The sequence below is a fragment of the Papio anubis genome, chromosome 4 (genome assembly GCF_008728515.1).
Source record: "Papio anubis isolate 15944 chromosome 4, Panubis1.0, whole genome shotgun sequence".
NCBI classification, from domain to species: domain Eukaryota; kingdom Metazoa; phylum Chordata; class Mammalia; order Primates; family Cercopithecidae; genus Papio; species Papio anubis.
In genome coordinates, this window is record NC_044979.1 from 123,665,071 (window position 1) to 123,681,710 (window position 16,640).

Genomic DNA, 16,640 nt, shown 5'->3' on the forward strand with positions numbered 1-16,640 from the left:
AGGATTATAAATCATGCTACTGTAAAGACACATGTACATGTATGTTTATTGTGGCACTATTCACAATAGCAAAGACTTGGAACCAACCCAAATATCCATCAATAATAGACTGGATTAAGAAAATGTGGCACATATACACCATAGAATCCTATAAGCCATAAAAAAGGATGAATTCACGTCCTTTGTAGTGACATGGATGAAGCTGGAAACCATCATTCTGAGCAAACTATTGCAAGGACAGAAAACCAAACACCGCATGTTCTCACTCATAGGTGGGAATTGAACAATGAAAACACTTGGACATCAGGTGGGGAACATCACACACCAGGGCCTGTCACGGGGTAGGGATATGGGGGAGGGATAGCATTAGGAGATATACCTAATGTAAATGGGTGCAGCAAAGCAACATGGCACATGTATACATATGTAACAAACCTGCACATTGTGCACATGTACCCTAGAATTTACTAAAAAACACGAAAAACTAGCCGGGCGAGGTGGCGGGTGCCTGTGGTCCCAGCTACTTGGGAGGCTGAGGCAGGAGAATGGCGTAAACCCGGGAGGCGGAGGAGCTTGCAGTAAGCCGAGATCACGCCACTGCACTCCAGCCTGGGCGACAGAGCGAGACTCCGTCTCAAAAAAAATAAAAAATAAATAAATAAATAAATAAATAAATAAATAAATAATAAAGTATAATTTAAAAAAAAAATGTTTTGCTTCACTTTTCTTTTCACATCTATTCTTATTTAACACTTCCCTTAGGGGCAATGCTAAAATTCCCAGGTTGAATTTTCCCTTATTTCTCTTAATTTTGTCACGTAAAAGACAATCTGGATTTAGATAAGGAGAGAGTTTATTCAAAAAGACTATTGCAGCGGAAGGAGAGGATTGTTGCCTAAGGGAAAGCCAACATTGCAAGAGGGAGAGCACGCCAAGGGTAAGATCTGAGGGTCTCAACTTTCAAGAAGAAAGGGCTTTTCTTATATAGGGAGGGAAAAACAAGATTAGAAATAACTGGGCCTCTTGGAATTAAGGGAGTCCCAGGAGTGAAAAGCAGATTGGTCAAGATCTTTTCCCTGAGGTCAGTTGATTCTTTCAGAGCGTTTGTAAAGACGGGTTGATCCACTTTCTGTTGCTGCTTAAGCTCAAAGGTGAGTTAAAGGCCAGGGGCCTGGAGGAGGCATTCATCCTGACTCAAGTTTGGTCAAGTTAGTCGGCACTTTGTCCAGATTGGTGGAGACAAACAGTTCAGCTAATCACTTGGCAGACAAAAACTGAGGATTTAGAGGACCTGCGTCTGGCCTGGTCACAGATATACAAGGGGGTTTTATCTAAATCATATGGAGTAGGGTGGTTCTTTACAATGATATGACTCACAAGGATGGGGTTGTTTCTTAACCACTGCTTTCCAGGAGCGCAGACTCCCGTAAAGTGCAACATTGTCTATTTCAATATAATGTTTTCTTTTTATTTTTCGTCTGCATCTTTATTCTGGGAGAAAAGTCTAGGGATTGTTCTTGACACTGCTGATTCTTTTCCATACTGTCCAATTTGCATTTTTATTCAATTTCCAATAAGAATTTTAAGTTTGCAACTGCATTTTCTATTTCCTTAAGCTTTGGGGGATGATGTAATCATTGATTTGTCTATCTGTCTCATTCTATTTTAGGCTTGCCTTTTCGATCTCTTTTATAGAAGCTTTGTCTTGAATCCTATCGTATACACTAGGACACTGTACATTTTATTCCGTCATTTCCAGTAAACATTCAGAGCTATGCCTTTCCTCTGACTCTCCAGAATAAAGCTTGGATTTCTCATGTGTTTTATAAATCACCTGGTTTATTTTTAAAACTTTTATTATTTTTTCCCTTTATCCAACCACTGATGACTTGTGCTGGGTTCTGCTCTTTTTTTCCATTGCTTGTTGTCAGAATCCTCTTTTTAAATCCAAAACTAGGGAGCAGGTTTGTTAAACACATACTTCAATTTTCACTCTGTAACCTACTTTCCCAGAGTAAGACTTACCTTATGCTTGGTTCTCTGACACTTTCAAACATTGACACATATATGGAGAGTGTGGAAATGTACTCGAATTATTGATTTTCCTTCCCCTGTCTCCTTCATAGGTATTTGTCAAGATGTGATTCGACACCGATACTCAATCTGCCAAATTTCTGATTTACTAGTTTTCTGTGAGATAGTCCACGGATTCAAAATGCCAAATTTATGTTTCAGAGATAGTACTGCTTTGGGTTTGGCTGGTAGGGACCATGAATCCCATAAGCCAAGGATACTGTAAGAAACAAATGACTGATGAAACTACTATCTTTCAGACGGACAAGACTAAGATAATAACACTCTAGTCATTGCTGCAGTATAATTCCCGCTTCCATCATTTTGGTTATATCATTAGTGGGTTAGGTTCTTTTAGATTTTTGGAGTAAGTTAAATTATAATTTTAACTTCTCATGTTATACTGCTTCTTTTTGTCATACTCTTTAACACATTTTTAGTCTTTTTTATTTTAAAAGGTCCAGCTGGCAGGGAGGTGGGAATTATGCTTAAAGGAGGCTGGAGACTGTGCTGGGAACAGTCAGCTATCCTCCACTTCAAACCGAAAGCTAATATTTACTCAATATGAGTGGAAGGGAATATTGAAACTATGCTGCACAATAATCCCCTCTCAGCCACACATATAATTTAAATCAAACCACACCAGAATCATGGCAAATTGGGCTACACTTTTTAATGTACTAATACATTATTCAGTAGCAAGTTAAAACTTGAGAGAATGCATTTTAACAACTTTTAGAACTATTTAGTCAATTGCGGTAGCAACATGCCTAGATTGTATCTACTCACTCAAACTGAAATAAAGGAATTGGAGAAATTTGTAAAGCGTTGAAGCAAAGTAATAACCTTTCAGAAACACTAGCATAAATAGGCTTTGTCTCACCTTCCAACCCAACTGGTATTGTAGTCATTTAGTCTTTGCCATTCACATCATTTTATCTCTTTTAAGACTATCTCTATAGTGCTTCTTTTTCAAATATTTTAGTCCAATATTCCATGCTGGCATCAAATTACCTGATAGGAATAAAATAAAATGCTGTCAAAATATATAACAAATACTGTGGCTGAATTTTCTAGAAGTTTTTCTTGAGTTATAATTTTCACAGTATAATACAATTATTATTATGCAATTAAAGCAAATGAGTAAAAATAATTTAGTATGAATTTGATGACTACATTTTAAAAATTTGATTTATAGCCTTCTGTATATGCTTTTTCATATAAAGGTAAGTGTCAGGTTGATACTTAAACAGACCCAAGAATGTTCTGGTTAATCATGGATGCATTAATATTTAAACAAGTTCTGATTGATTTGATATTTACATAGAAGTTGTGTATTTAAAGAGTGTCAAGATGTTCAATAGACGACCTTACAGGATTTATTGTCAACAATACCACTACAAGATGGATTGACTTCTTATGGTGATTTTAGCTATTATCTGTCCACAACTTAAGCCACACACAATTACTTCTGATTTTTTCCCCTCCACACTCTGTTTTACTTTTGCTTTTATTTCCATAGTAACCAGCTAGCACAGGACTGTTCAAACAGTTCTGTCAGCCTCAAATCTCTTGCCAAGTTACTCTGCTGACAAGATACTACCTTTATCATATGCATGGCTCAGTTTTCTATTGAGTTCTGTTTCTGGTTATTTAATGTGCATCAAATTTTCTTTTTTTTTTTATTTCAAAAGGTACCATATTAAACATTTAACAGTTAAATCCATTTATTATAGCAGCGAATTTTATTTTTCAAATTTAATAATGCTTCTTCATATATTGAATGTGTGAGTATCTTTTAATCAAGATAAATAGGCTTCATTTAATCTTTGAACATCTAATATGTTTTGGAATGTTAATAGTTATGAACATATTTAAGTTAGGATTATTGCACTCTGAAAACCATATTTTGTGGGGGAAAATGTCATGAAAGTAATTATTTTAAAATAAGATTTTGAAATGTAGACTGTACAAATTATGATTGATTTATAAGAGAGAGAAAGATTTATTCTGATTCAGGAGGAACCTCTGCATAAATGAGCACTTTCCAGAAAAAAAATCTTAAGGGAAGATACTTAAGAAGAATAATAGAATCACAGAAGACAGGAGACTGGGAAAAGTCCTAGGTGTTCAGAGAAAATAAGAGACATAATGTTCCTAAAGTAGATAATAATTGGCGTGTTAGATGCTTGAAAATAATTTAACATAGAGGCCTAAATGAAACTGCAGTTTGTGAGCAGAATATTTTTCTAAAGGTAAGAAACTGCCTGGATTAGGCAATCAAGAGCCAAAACATTCCTGAAGAAAGGAATCAAAACGTGTTTTGAAAAAAATAATGGCAACAATATGGGGAATGGGATTCAAGAGAAGAGTGTGTACAGAGAACACATTTGGAAACAGCTATGTGGTTTAAGGAAGAAGTGGTGGTGGCCTGAACTACAATGTTCCACGCAGATATGAAGAGTAAGAAGAGATTTGAAAGATATTTGAGGTATAGAAGCTCCATTACTCATGTGCAGATGGGTAAGGAAGAAAGAAGAATCAAGAATGAAGTAGCTTTGACACTTAGGAGTGTGGGCATGCCTTCAATGGATGAAAGGATACTAAGGGGAGATTTCTGGGAGTGGGGAGTGAAAAAGTCTTATTATTTTGGTTTCATATTTTCCAGGTGGCCTAAGTTTTCTTTTTCTTTTCTTTTTTTTTTGAGACGGAGTTTTGCCCTTGTTGCCCAGGCTAGAGCGTAATGGCGCAATCTCGGTTCACTGCAACCTCCACCTCCCAGGTTCAAGCGATTCTCCTGCCTCAGCTTCCCGAGTAGCTGGGAATACAGGTGCACACCACCATGCCCAGTTCATTTTTGTATTTTTTTATTTTTATTTTTTGGTAAAGATAGGGTTTCACCACGTTGGCCAGGCTGGTCTCCAACTTCTGACCTCAGGTAATCTGCCCTTTTCAGTCTCCTGAAGTGCTGGGATACCAGGCGTGAGTCACCGCACTTGGCTGGCCTAAGGTTTTTTAAGCAGTCATGAATATCTGTGTTGTGCTTTAAGACTAGCATTCTGATATTAGCTGTTATTAGTGTCTTCTTGGTACCCAAGGTTTGTTTTAATCAGGCATGGAAAGGCACTTAGACTCAGAAAAGAAAGAAGTTTTGATTATTCTCATGGAATAATCAAATTCTAGAGAATCCCCCCTAGAAAGGGAGACAGTGCACCCTACAAGGCCACCAAGTGAGATGGGAAGGCAGAGAGGTAAAAACTGTAGACATCTGCCTTTACTCTGGTTTCCCCTAGGAGAAATGGGCAAGGCCAGAAAAGCAAACTGAACAGCTTTAGGATTGGATAGCTCTAGTATTGGTTAGTTTCAATGATTTCTGCAGGCTCTGAGCTGCAGGAGTGGTCCTAGCTGTCTAATACCTGACGCTGGTGTGCCAGAATTAGAATGCCCAATAAAAAGAGGCGTTTGGGGTATGGACTCTGGATGGGTAATGGTGTGCTCTCGGGAAAGTTCTTTGCTGTCTCTAGGAATTAGCTAGCCTTGGAAGTGATAGCCCTTCCAGTCAGGAGAGCCCCAGATGTCAAAGCATCAAGAATACAGAAAATAAGAAAATATTGGCCAGGTGTGGTGGCTCATGCCTGTAATCTCAGCACTTTGGGAGGCCGAGGCAGGCGGATCATGAGGTCAAGAGATCAAGGCCATCCTGGCCAACATGGTGAAACCCCATCTCTACTAAAAATACAAAAAATTAGCTGGGCATGGTGGTGGACACCTGTAGCCCCAGCTACTTGGGAGGCTGAGGCAGGAGAATTGCATGAACCAGGAGGTGGAGGTTGCAGTCAGCCAAGGCTGCGCCACTGCACACTCCAGCCTAGTGACAGAGCGAGACTCCATCTCTTTCTTTTTGGATTTCTTTCTTCTCAATATATAAACTCTCCTCAAAACATCACATTTACTTCAATGACTTTAGTTCATTGTATTAACTATATATATGTTGTATTAACTATATATTATATTAACTATATATACTAACTATATATATTGTATTAACTGAATATATTGTATTAACTATATATATTGTATTAACTATATATATTGTGTTAACTATATATATATATAGCTAATTGTCATTTGGAGAGGCATGGCCTGAAAAAGAGGGCTCATCAGCACAACCAGAGACAGAGGCACTCAACTCCTTTCTTACCACTTTAACAACAAAGTAATGAAATATCTGCAAAAGGACACCAAAGAAATACAATTTTTTAAAAATGCTATGACTGGGCATGGTGGCTTACAATTGTAATCCCAATGTTTTAGGAAACAGAGGTAAGAGGATCACTTGAGGTCAGGAGTTCACAACCAGCCTGGGGAACATAGAAAGACCCTGTTCCTATAAAAAAAAAAAAATGAATAAACAAATTACCATGCATAATGACCTGCACTTGTAATCCCGAAGAAACTCCCAAAGAAAGCTATATCTGCTATGAAAATGTGAGCTTCATGTTGAAAGACTATCTGTATGTAGTTATGATGCTTAAGAATATTTCTGCTTGGCTGGGCGTGGTGGCCCACGCCTGTAATCCCAGCACTTTGGGAGGCCAAGGTGGGCAGATCATGAGGTCAGGAGTTCAAGACCAGCCTGGCCAATATGGTAAAACTCCTTCTCGACTAAAAATACAAAAATTAGCCAGGCATGGTGGCGCATACATGTAGTCCCAGGTACTCGGGAGGCTGAGGCAGAATTGCTTGAAAACCCAGGAGGCGGAGTTTGCAGTGAGTCGAGATCATACCACTACACTCCAGCCTGGGAGACTCCATCTCCAAAAAAAAAAAAAAAAAAAAAAAGAACATTTTTTCTTTAGATCTCTTTGTTGTTTTGTACAGACTAAATTTTATGCGGCAGAAATAGACAATCAAGTACCAGTCCTGTAGTCATCGTCACTCAAAGATCTAGGCTGACAGAGGCGTCATCCCAATAAGCACCTCCAGGGTCTCTAGAGCAGTGAGAATGGACCACAGCAGCCTGATGGATGTCACTTCACTCATATCTCACTGAATAAGACAAGCTACACGGCCACATGATCTTCAAAGAATGATTGTGCAATCCTGCGCAGTGCGTAAAAGCTGGGAAGCTGGGACTATTTGGTAAACAGAAGAACGATATCTCGGCCTACTTTTCTGGCAGCAAATATTCTGCTCACTTGTGCTCTCACAGGAGAATGCCCTCACTCACTTTGTAAAGGAGACAATCCCCAAGTGTTATCATACGCCATGCTGCAGGAGCAAGATACCCCAATTTCAGTAGTTAAAACAGCAAAGCTTTACTGCTTACGTGCACTCTCCGTCCAGAGGTGGATGGGGCTCTGCTCCAAATTGTCCTGATCCTCAGGCCCAGCCTGATGTGAGTCACCATCTGGAACATTGATAGTCATAGTAGAAACATGTATTCTCGGGGCTGCAGTCAAAATGGACACATTTTGTGTCCTCAGCAAATGCAGGGAAGGGATTCCTACATTTTCCAAGGCCCAAGAAGTCTCAGAAGTAGATAATAGGGGGAATGGTGGGGAGTGAGGAGCAGGCACCCTTGTTGGAAAAATGTGGGGTGAAGGAAGGAACCCCCATCAGAGGTTTTGCAGACACTGGGACTGGTACAGGCTGTGGCCCCCTTATCCCACAGAACCCCAAATTTAGAAGGCTGAGAAGAATGTTGGCTCACTCCTGCATCTCCATCCAAGTCCCAGAAAGCAGCCTAATAAAGACACTTCAGAGATGGTGGTCAGAGTCCCTCCCTGCAGACTCAGACTCAGCACCACCCCTCATCCACACAGACCACCACCAGCAACCCAGGGCTGCAATGGCCTCCCTCTCCCACTCTATCTGTCCCCCATCTCCCCCAACTCTAATCCTTTGCTTCATCAAAAGCTCACCTCATTTCACTTCCTCCCAGTTTTTCATTACTGCCTGAGTTCTTTGAGCCCACACATTCTCCTCCTTCCATTTATCATATTTAGGTTTGTATTTGTTGGAACTTCTGCAGAGAGAGATGTTACTCAGTAACTATGAAACTGAGAAGAGTTAAGATTTGAAGGGGATACCTTCGACTTTTCTCAACAACATGGCATCTATTCTTTATCTTTCCTGAATGATGCCCTTTTAATATCTGGACAATCTTTTAATTTCAATGAGTCATCTTCTACTCTTTTTAAAGTCAAGATGTTGTATAAGGTGGTTGTTGAATCCTACCTTTGACATAGGTTGCTGGCTTCAGGAAGCTAAGTGGTGATCTGAGAATCATCCAGCTCTGCAGAATGCTGAATCTCTTGTGGGAGAAGCATTTGAATGTTGGCTCTTGGCTCTTCAATGCTACTCATTTGAACGTTGGCTCTTCAATGCTACTCACTGTGGTCATCTTAAGAATACCGACCTAGAAGGTGAATACAGCCATGAATGTTTAACTCCAGGTACAAAAACCACCAAATAAAGGATAGCAAGGTCACTGAAATCCATACTCACAGCGAGTCAAGGGCTGGGACAGGTCCCAAAGTGTTTGTGTAGGTTTTCAGAATCGTAAGGTTTTAGAAGGTTATGAATCACTATGATTGAGGAGGAAAGTATATTTCTGAGGATTAAAAATGAGATTCAAGTGAGAAGTAAAAAGCTTCGGTCAACAAGAATGCAGGCATGTGGCGATAGTTTCCCTTCTTTGTCAAAGTTGGCGTATATCACATCTTCAGTCAACTTGTTTTAAAATCTGTAAGGCTCATGGGTGTCTGTAGTCACCATATTACTTCAGTAAGCAGAGAAGAACTGGACAACTGAGAGACAGCTCTTCTATTATTAAAGCTATTGCTACTTGCTGTGTGATTTTCATGAAATTGTAAGAAATCTTATTAAAATCTTGTCACTTTACTGATCACTAAACATATAGTAGTTACTGAATACATTATTTTCAGAGCTTCCAAATAAAATCTCAACTCCTTTCATACCAGTAAGGTCTTTACATTGCTGATCTGGGGAATTTACATGAGGCCAACTTTTTACTACCCAGGCTACTTTCCTTAACCTAGCTCCAAAAGGTGTTACCTTCCCCCGGTGTGGCTGCTGCATTGCAAAATCACACTCACAGTGAATATAATTTGCAGAGTTTTACAGTAGCTTTGGGGAAATTAAAAAGCAGATTTCGATTACATTTTGTGACTTTCAAGCTTTAAAGATCTTATCAAGAATTAAATTAGGCTAACTTTCTCCAATTTTTTTTTTTTTTTCTTTTTAGGGAGCATGCATTGAAGTGGTTATTTTCTGTAGTGGTTGGGATAAAAACATCTTAATTCAGGTGTTTTAAAGGGTGATAAAACTGACCCTGCATGTTATAGACCAATCAGCTTCATTAATGCTGCAGTTAAATTGCACATGAGAATTTTACTGCAGTAGTTGGAGCTGATGAAAAAATTTAAAAGGACAGATCTAATATGTTAATGGCAGTTAGGTAGTTTCCCAAATATCCCAAAGCAAAGCAATTTTTCTTGTTGAGCATTGATCTTGTCTTCACTTATATTTCAGTATATTTATTCAAAGCAAGATGACAGGCAAAATGTAATTTGTGTAACTGTCACAGACAAGACTCGCTTTTGTTGGAATCCCAGCCTGAGCTACTTGCAGTGACCTCTGATTGCTTTCTGGTCTTCACTCAGGGCTCAAGACAAGATATTAAAAATTCACAGCTTAGTGAACAATAAAGTATTATTTGAGAGGGATTGAAAAGCCTTGCTTCCACTTTATTAATGTGTACCTGATTTGCTTAGACAAATGTATTTACATACACATCCGCATGCATGACAGTAAGTATTTGTCTCTGAGTGAATGCTTATATTCATGTACAGCCGACACTTGGAAGTGATTACAATGTGTCCAGGATTGTTTTAATCACTTTGTATGTATTCATTCCTTCAGTGCTCAAAAGAAGCAGCCTCTCAGTGCATGAGCCCGTGTATCTATTAATAGCACATGAATGTAAGGAAAATGAGCCTGGGCTGTAGAGATCTAATCTGGAGTGTGCACACACCTTCTGAACAGCTTCCACGGCACACCTGCTGCATCATCTCCAAGAGTGGGGTATCAGCAATTGTATTTTTAACAAATTTTCAGGTAATGTTGGTGCTTACCAAAATTTATAAATCACTGTGTCACACAGACATTGTCTTGTTTTTCTTATATTATTTTCTTAATAGGAATTCTAAAACTGGTAGTTAACAGTTTTCGTGTCATGACATTTGGTGACTTCAACTCAATCTTTTCTGACATTTCAGTAGTTTTCAGATTCACTCTGCACACAGTAATCATGTCTTAAAGATTAACTACTCCACACTCTAGAAAGCTGTTATCACTGATAATATACTCCCACTACTGATAACTTTCTTTTCAACCTTTATAAGTTTTTCACTGCATCCCCTTATAAAGACCTCCCTTCCCCTGTATAATATCATTCTGCGTGGCCTGGTCCATTCTCACTTAAGTCCACTTTCCTGTTTTTAATCATCTAGGAACAAAGGCAGTTCCCACGCACCCCCATCCCAGATGGGACCCTCGCCTTGTCACATGATTCTGTGGCCAGGTAATGTTTTTCTCATGGTCCGTTGTAAGACTCTGCCGCTCCATCACTGGCCTGTGTCACTCTGTCAAGCATAGCATTATGGTCCTTGTAGAGGCTGGTCCATCTTTTATGAAGAGATAATCAGCTTTACATATCTACAGGTGTTCTTCCCTATCAGGTGAGATTATAGGAAAACAAAACAAAACTGGGCCCTTGTTACCTCCAGTATCAGTTCCCTCTTCCCAGCTGGTGAAAGCACGCAGCTAAGTCCTGACACTCTGGATGGAGAACTCTGATCTATGCCAGGCTCTGTTTCCTCACGTGCCAGGGATTCCAAGCTTTCTCTTCCCAGCATGACGTGGGGTTGTTTATCTGCCATTTCAGGCTTGGGAGAGAATGAACAGTTTCCAGGCCGATTCACCCCTAGGAAATACAAACGGACACTTTCTTTAAGATCTTTTTAGTTTCTTTTTCAGATTTATTTGTACCGACAGTTTCATTGTAACATCCTTGGAACTAACTTTTAACCGGGTGGCACAAAAAAAAGGTATTTATTACATTTTTATTGCTAGGTATAGATTTTTAGAAGCAGAGATTATAAAATATCAAGAATTGGATTCCAGCTCCAATTCTACATTTCCCTGATGCCATAATGTTAAATGGAGCTAAATGTACATACATCTCTTATCTATAATGTGTGACTCTGGAGAGTCTATGTCAAGGTCAATAAAGGGCATAGTCATCCATAAATGGAAGTCATATATGTCACGTTATTGGAGACATCCCTAAATGGCAGTTAGTTAGTTTATTTTATGGTGTATCACAGAACGGTAGAACTTGGAGGGACATTTTAAGATAATTTCTTCTGATACCTTTATTTTAAAGATAAGGAAATGAAGTACAGGGAAATTACAGTATTTGCCCAAGGCTAGAGAACTACCTAATTACTATTTTCCATAAATAGTAATTATATTTAAAATCTATATTTAAAACTTGCCTCCATTTTCCTGCAGAGAGAAGGCATGCAAAGGGAGTTTATAACTCATAAAGTAGGAGAATACAGGGGTGTAAGTAAACATGAAAATTGTTGCTGAAAAAGATTGGGGAATTTTCAAACTCATAATTTACTCATGCTCTATCATTCTTTTTTAATTTTAGGAATATGAATTAAAATCCTATTTTCATATACCTGTATATGTAAATGCAAATAAACCTGTATATGTAAATACTCAAGCAGACAGGTTACCCAGAGACAGGTTAACTCTGTAAGAGTTATGGTTGTCTATTACATTTAGACAATGTAATTAGTCTATTACATTTTTTGTTGAATATAACAGGGCAGCGGGGGAATCTGAGAGCTGGTGACAGTTGTAGTGTCTGGTAAGTACTTACCTTCTCAGTAGGATAAGGGAAGCTGGCCATAGAACCACAGGACAAGATTTCCAATACTAGCTCTAAGAAGACCATGCGCCAAGGTGAGATGAAAACAATTTGTTAGAATTTAAGGCTGTTTCTAGATAGCTTTTCTTCTTGAAGTTAAATGAAAACATACCTGCATAATTATGATCTGCTTCTTCCTTTTCTTACAAACAAAACTTTCCATATGAAGTTATTTAGTCCTAAGTCTCAGCTTGTAAGCTTCAGCAAATCATTCTGTGTCTTTGAGTCTCAGCTTCCTCATGTAAGAATTAATTGAATAAGTGCATATACATCACTCAGAGCAGCACCTCACAAAGTGTGTGTGATCTCCATTATCTGCCATAATACTTGGTAGCTTGAGTAGTAATAGCAGAACTGTCCACAGGCATAAGTTCTCAAGGAAACATTAAGTTCCTTGGAAAAGAAATATTTTAAATTGGCTTATGTTTGTTTTTCACTTGTTTTACTTCACTTATATTCTACCATTTGGCAGCTTCTCTGACCAACCTTTTTTACCGTAAATTATCATCTCTTTCCTGCATTCACATTAATGATGTCTTGGAGTTTCCAGGACTATTTACAATAGACTATTGTGTGACATTGATAAAGCAGGCATCATAGGAAGAAAACAGGTGTGGGAGTAGATAGCAGCAGTAAGTAGATAAAGAGTACAGTTTTGAAAATGTTGAGATGAAAAGCTCATTGAAAATCTGCATGGGCTTTGTCCTACAGGTCATCTGGAATTTGTGTCTGTGGCTCAGACGAAAAATCAGGATTAGAGTAATGGCTTCCTCTCAAGTTATTATTACAGATACAATATTTTTATTTGTGGAAATGAATACAATCATAACCAAGGAAGAATAGACAGAAAAGAGAAAAGCACCAATTTCAAAATATTAAGATTGAATTGGCCAAACAGGTAAAAGGAGAAAGACGATAGTACAACGTCATCATTTCAGGATGTGGGGAGTAGACCACAGTAACCAATGCTCAGGAAACGGAACTGTCATCTGGATTACGCTTTCAAGGATTAAGGATGAAACTTTGATAAAAAATTTTCCCAATTCTGTAATTTCTGTAAGGTTTTACAGATAGGTAAGAAATGTACAGAAAGGGAAATAGTTAAGAAATATCAGAAATTTACTTAAATATCTGAGAAGAAAAAAGTATGAGAACTTGCAGCATGACTTTCAAGAAGAAGCAGAGAAGCGTAGGTACTCACTATGTATTTATTGCTTTTAAAGTATTTTTATTTATTTCTATGCAATCTTTCCCATTGGCTGTAGCGTTTGCATGTTTTTGGATCCCCTATTTGGGATCCCATGTTTTCATATAACATTCTGTGCGTTGCACAAAACGTAGTCTTCAGCAGCCTTTTAAATCTTTTTGTTTAGGCTCATTGGGGATTAGACATAATTAACAAATGTGGCTGAGTGGATGCAAACACTACAATGTCTCCAGGTCCTACTGAATATAGCTGTTATTGTCTCTGCTATAATTATATCTATATACTCACATGTTTCTTTCCATTCAGAACTTACACATTTATTCTAGTCTTTCATCTAAAAAGTATTTATTGAGCATCTTCTAAGCATTTTTGGACCTCTGATTCTAATAAAGAAATAATAGATAACTCAGATCAAATCTCCCATTCACAATTAAAAATCTTGAAAAAAAAAATACAAAGCCATCTACTGGATTGCATGGGAGAGCTAACACATTATGGAGGCATAACTGGCTATGATCTGGGGAAGGATTAAGAAAAGGCAAACTAGCTCATGATGTGGTGCCACTTTGGGGCAATGGGATTTTGCTTGCTCCAGAATGAACAAAAATGAGAGGATCAAAGCTTGCACAGAACTTTTGATAACCTCTGGAGTACTGGAGGAAGAGACTGTAATCTAGAACCTCCCCAAATGTCAGCTCTATGGTTAAAACTCTCCGCTTTGGGCTGGAAATTCCTGGTGAAAAACCTCTGATTTCGTGAGGACAAGGGTAAGGCAGACACTCAGAGACTGCAGCTCATGTTTAAATCATCTCACTTTCTGAAATTGAATCAAGCTGCTTCTGGATTATTGGCTACTGAGGAGCCTGATGGAAGTACAGAGAAATTCTCTGTTGAAGGAGGAAATATCCTAGTTTCCGAATTATTTCTGCAAACGATTTTGGAAATTAAATGTCTATTTTAAAATAAAAAATATCCAAAGAAGATGAAGAGATGACAACAAGGAAACCAAAGGAAACAAAATAGACAGCAGATAAGACACATAACAAAAAAGCAAGCTTTCAGGGGCTCCAGATATGAGGTTATTAGATACAAACTTTAAAATATATGTATTTAAAGAACTGAAACAAGATGGAGGACTTTGGTAAACAGTAAGACTCTATAAAACTATAAGCAAAGTAACAGAACTAAAAAAAATAACTAAAATTAAGAACTAATAGGTACATTCTACAGCAGCATAGACACATTTGCAATAATAATAAATTGAAAAATATACCCAAAAATTGTTCATGATGGAATACCAAATGGTGAAAGACAGTAAGAAACATAAGAAAGAGTGTAAGAATTCTAATATACATTTCGCTGAAGTCTTAGAAAGAGAAGCAGGACTAAGAGGTGGAAACAAATTTTTGAAATATAAGAATTTTCTAAAATTGAAAGATGACATAAAGTCAAATATTCAAGTATCACTGTGAATAGCTGGCTGAAAACATGAGTAAATAGAACTGAGATGATTATGTAGACCCTGTAGAAAAGTAAAAAGGAAGAAAACATTTAAATTTATAGCCAGAAACAGAAAGAGAAAATACTATCTTCAAATGTAAAACAAACTGATAGCTAGATTTTCACAGATGGAAACTAGAAAAAAATAGAATTATATTTATAAGGATCTGGGGAAAATGGCCTACCTAGAATTACATTGCAAATGCATATATCTTTTAAGAATGAAATGGAAATAATGACATTTTCATATTAACGAAAACTAAGAGAATTCGTCATCATCCGACCCACGGTAAAATAAATACACACGAATTTCTTCATGCTAAAGTCAAATGACTGGCAGGAAGGTCAGAGATATAGCAAGGGATAAATAAAATGAAAATAATGAATAGCTAAATCTAAGTAAAACCGAACAAAACAAAATGATTTTCTGTTGGGGCATACACACAGGCACATGCATATATAAAGGGAGATCTCTGTCTCTTTCTCTCTCTCTCTTTACACACTGAGAAAATACAAAGCATTTGAATGGAGAGTACACAAAGCACTTTTACACTGAATAATAAGACAAGGAATATAATTTGTAAAAGTGTGAAAAATATTTAAATACATATTTTACCAAAGATATACTAATGGCCAATAAACAAATCAAAATATCCTCAACATTATTTGTTGTTAAGGAAATGCAAATTATGATAATAATGAGATATAGATGCATTGTATTGTATGTCAATTATGTCTCAGTATCCTGTTTAAAACTATAAAAAAAATTAAATGGGCTAAATACTGTTATTTAAAAGCATGTAAACCAGGCTAAATAAGAAAACCAAATCATACTATATAATATTTAATGAAATACATCCATCATGTAAAGATACATAAAAAATGAGAAGGAAGTATGGAAAAGCTATCATATATAAATAACCAAAATAATTTTTTAAATAACTGCCAAATGAACCCAATTAAGGTAGAAGGAAGGAAATAACACGGGAAAGAAGAGGAAAATAAAACAAAAAAAAATACGAACATGTATGGTATTTTGCTAAAGCAGTCCTTGGAGAGACATGCATAGCTTTGAAAACTTCTATCAGGAAGTAAGTAAAATGTCAAGCCAATATTCTAACTTCCACTTTAAGAAACTAGAACAAATAAAGCTAATTAAACTCACAGTAAGTGGAGAAAAGGAAATAGAAATTAGAGGAAAAAAGAACTAGGAATAAAAATTATGAAGAAAATTAATAAAATAAAATAAATAAAACAAAATTTACAAATGTTTAGCTATATTGAGCTAGAAAATAAAAAGAATAAGACACAAGTTTCCAAATATCAGAAATAAAGAAGGGGACATCACTACTGACTGTATGCATTTTAAAAATTATAAATGAATATATTGAATCATTCAATTAGACACCTAAAATAAAATGATAAACTCTAAGAAAAACACAAATTAGCAAAACTAACATTCAAAGAAATGAAGAATATGAATATACATATATCAAATATCATTTAATTAATAGTTAAATTTTTTCCTGCAAGAAAATTCCAGGTCCAGACATCTTCACCAGTAAATGTTACCAAATATTTAAAGAACAGATTAATAACAATCTTTCAGAAATTCCATCAAAAAATGGAGAACACTTCCCAACTTGTTCTACAAGGCCAGTATTACCTTGATACTAAAGACAGACAAAGGCATTACAAGAAAATAAAGCTACAGATACCCAGCCCAAACAAAGACATATGTAAAATCTTTAACAAAATATTAGCAAATAAAATTCAATATCTTAGACAAAGGACTGTAAATCATTAACAAATGTCCTGTATCTCGGGAATGCA

General features: G+C 37.0%; 1 long non-coding RNA gene across 1 annotated transcript in view; it reads right to left on the reverse strand.

The window, feature by feature from the left end:
• The window catches only part of LOC103882826, a 36,438-nt gene extending 20,427 nt beyond the window's left edge, over positions 1–16,011 (reverse strand). Inside the window, exons 1-4 of the long non-coding RNA XR_002520930.2 lie at positions 8,314–16,011; positions 7,998–8,101; positions 7,403–7,483; positions 2,026–3,087 (exon numbers count right to left, since the gene is read on the reverse strand). This is a non-coding gene — a long non-coding RNA (uncharacterized LOC103882826). The remainder of the gene's footprint in view (positions 1–2,025; positions 3,088–7,402; positions 7,484–7,997; positions 8,102–8,313) is intronic.
• Between the last annotated feature and the right edge of the window lie 629 nt (positions 16,012–16,640).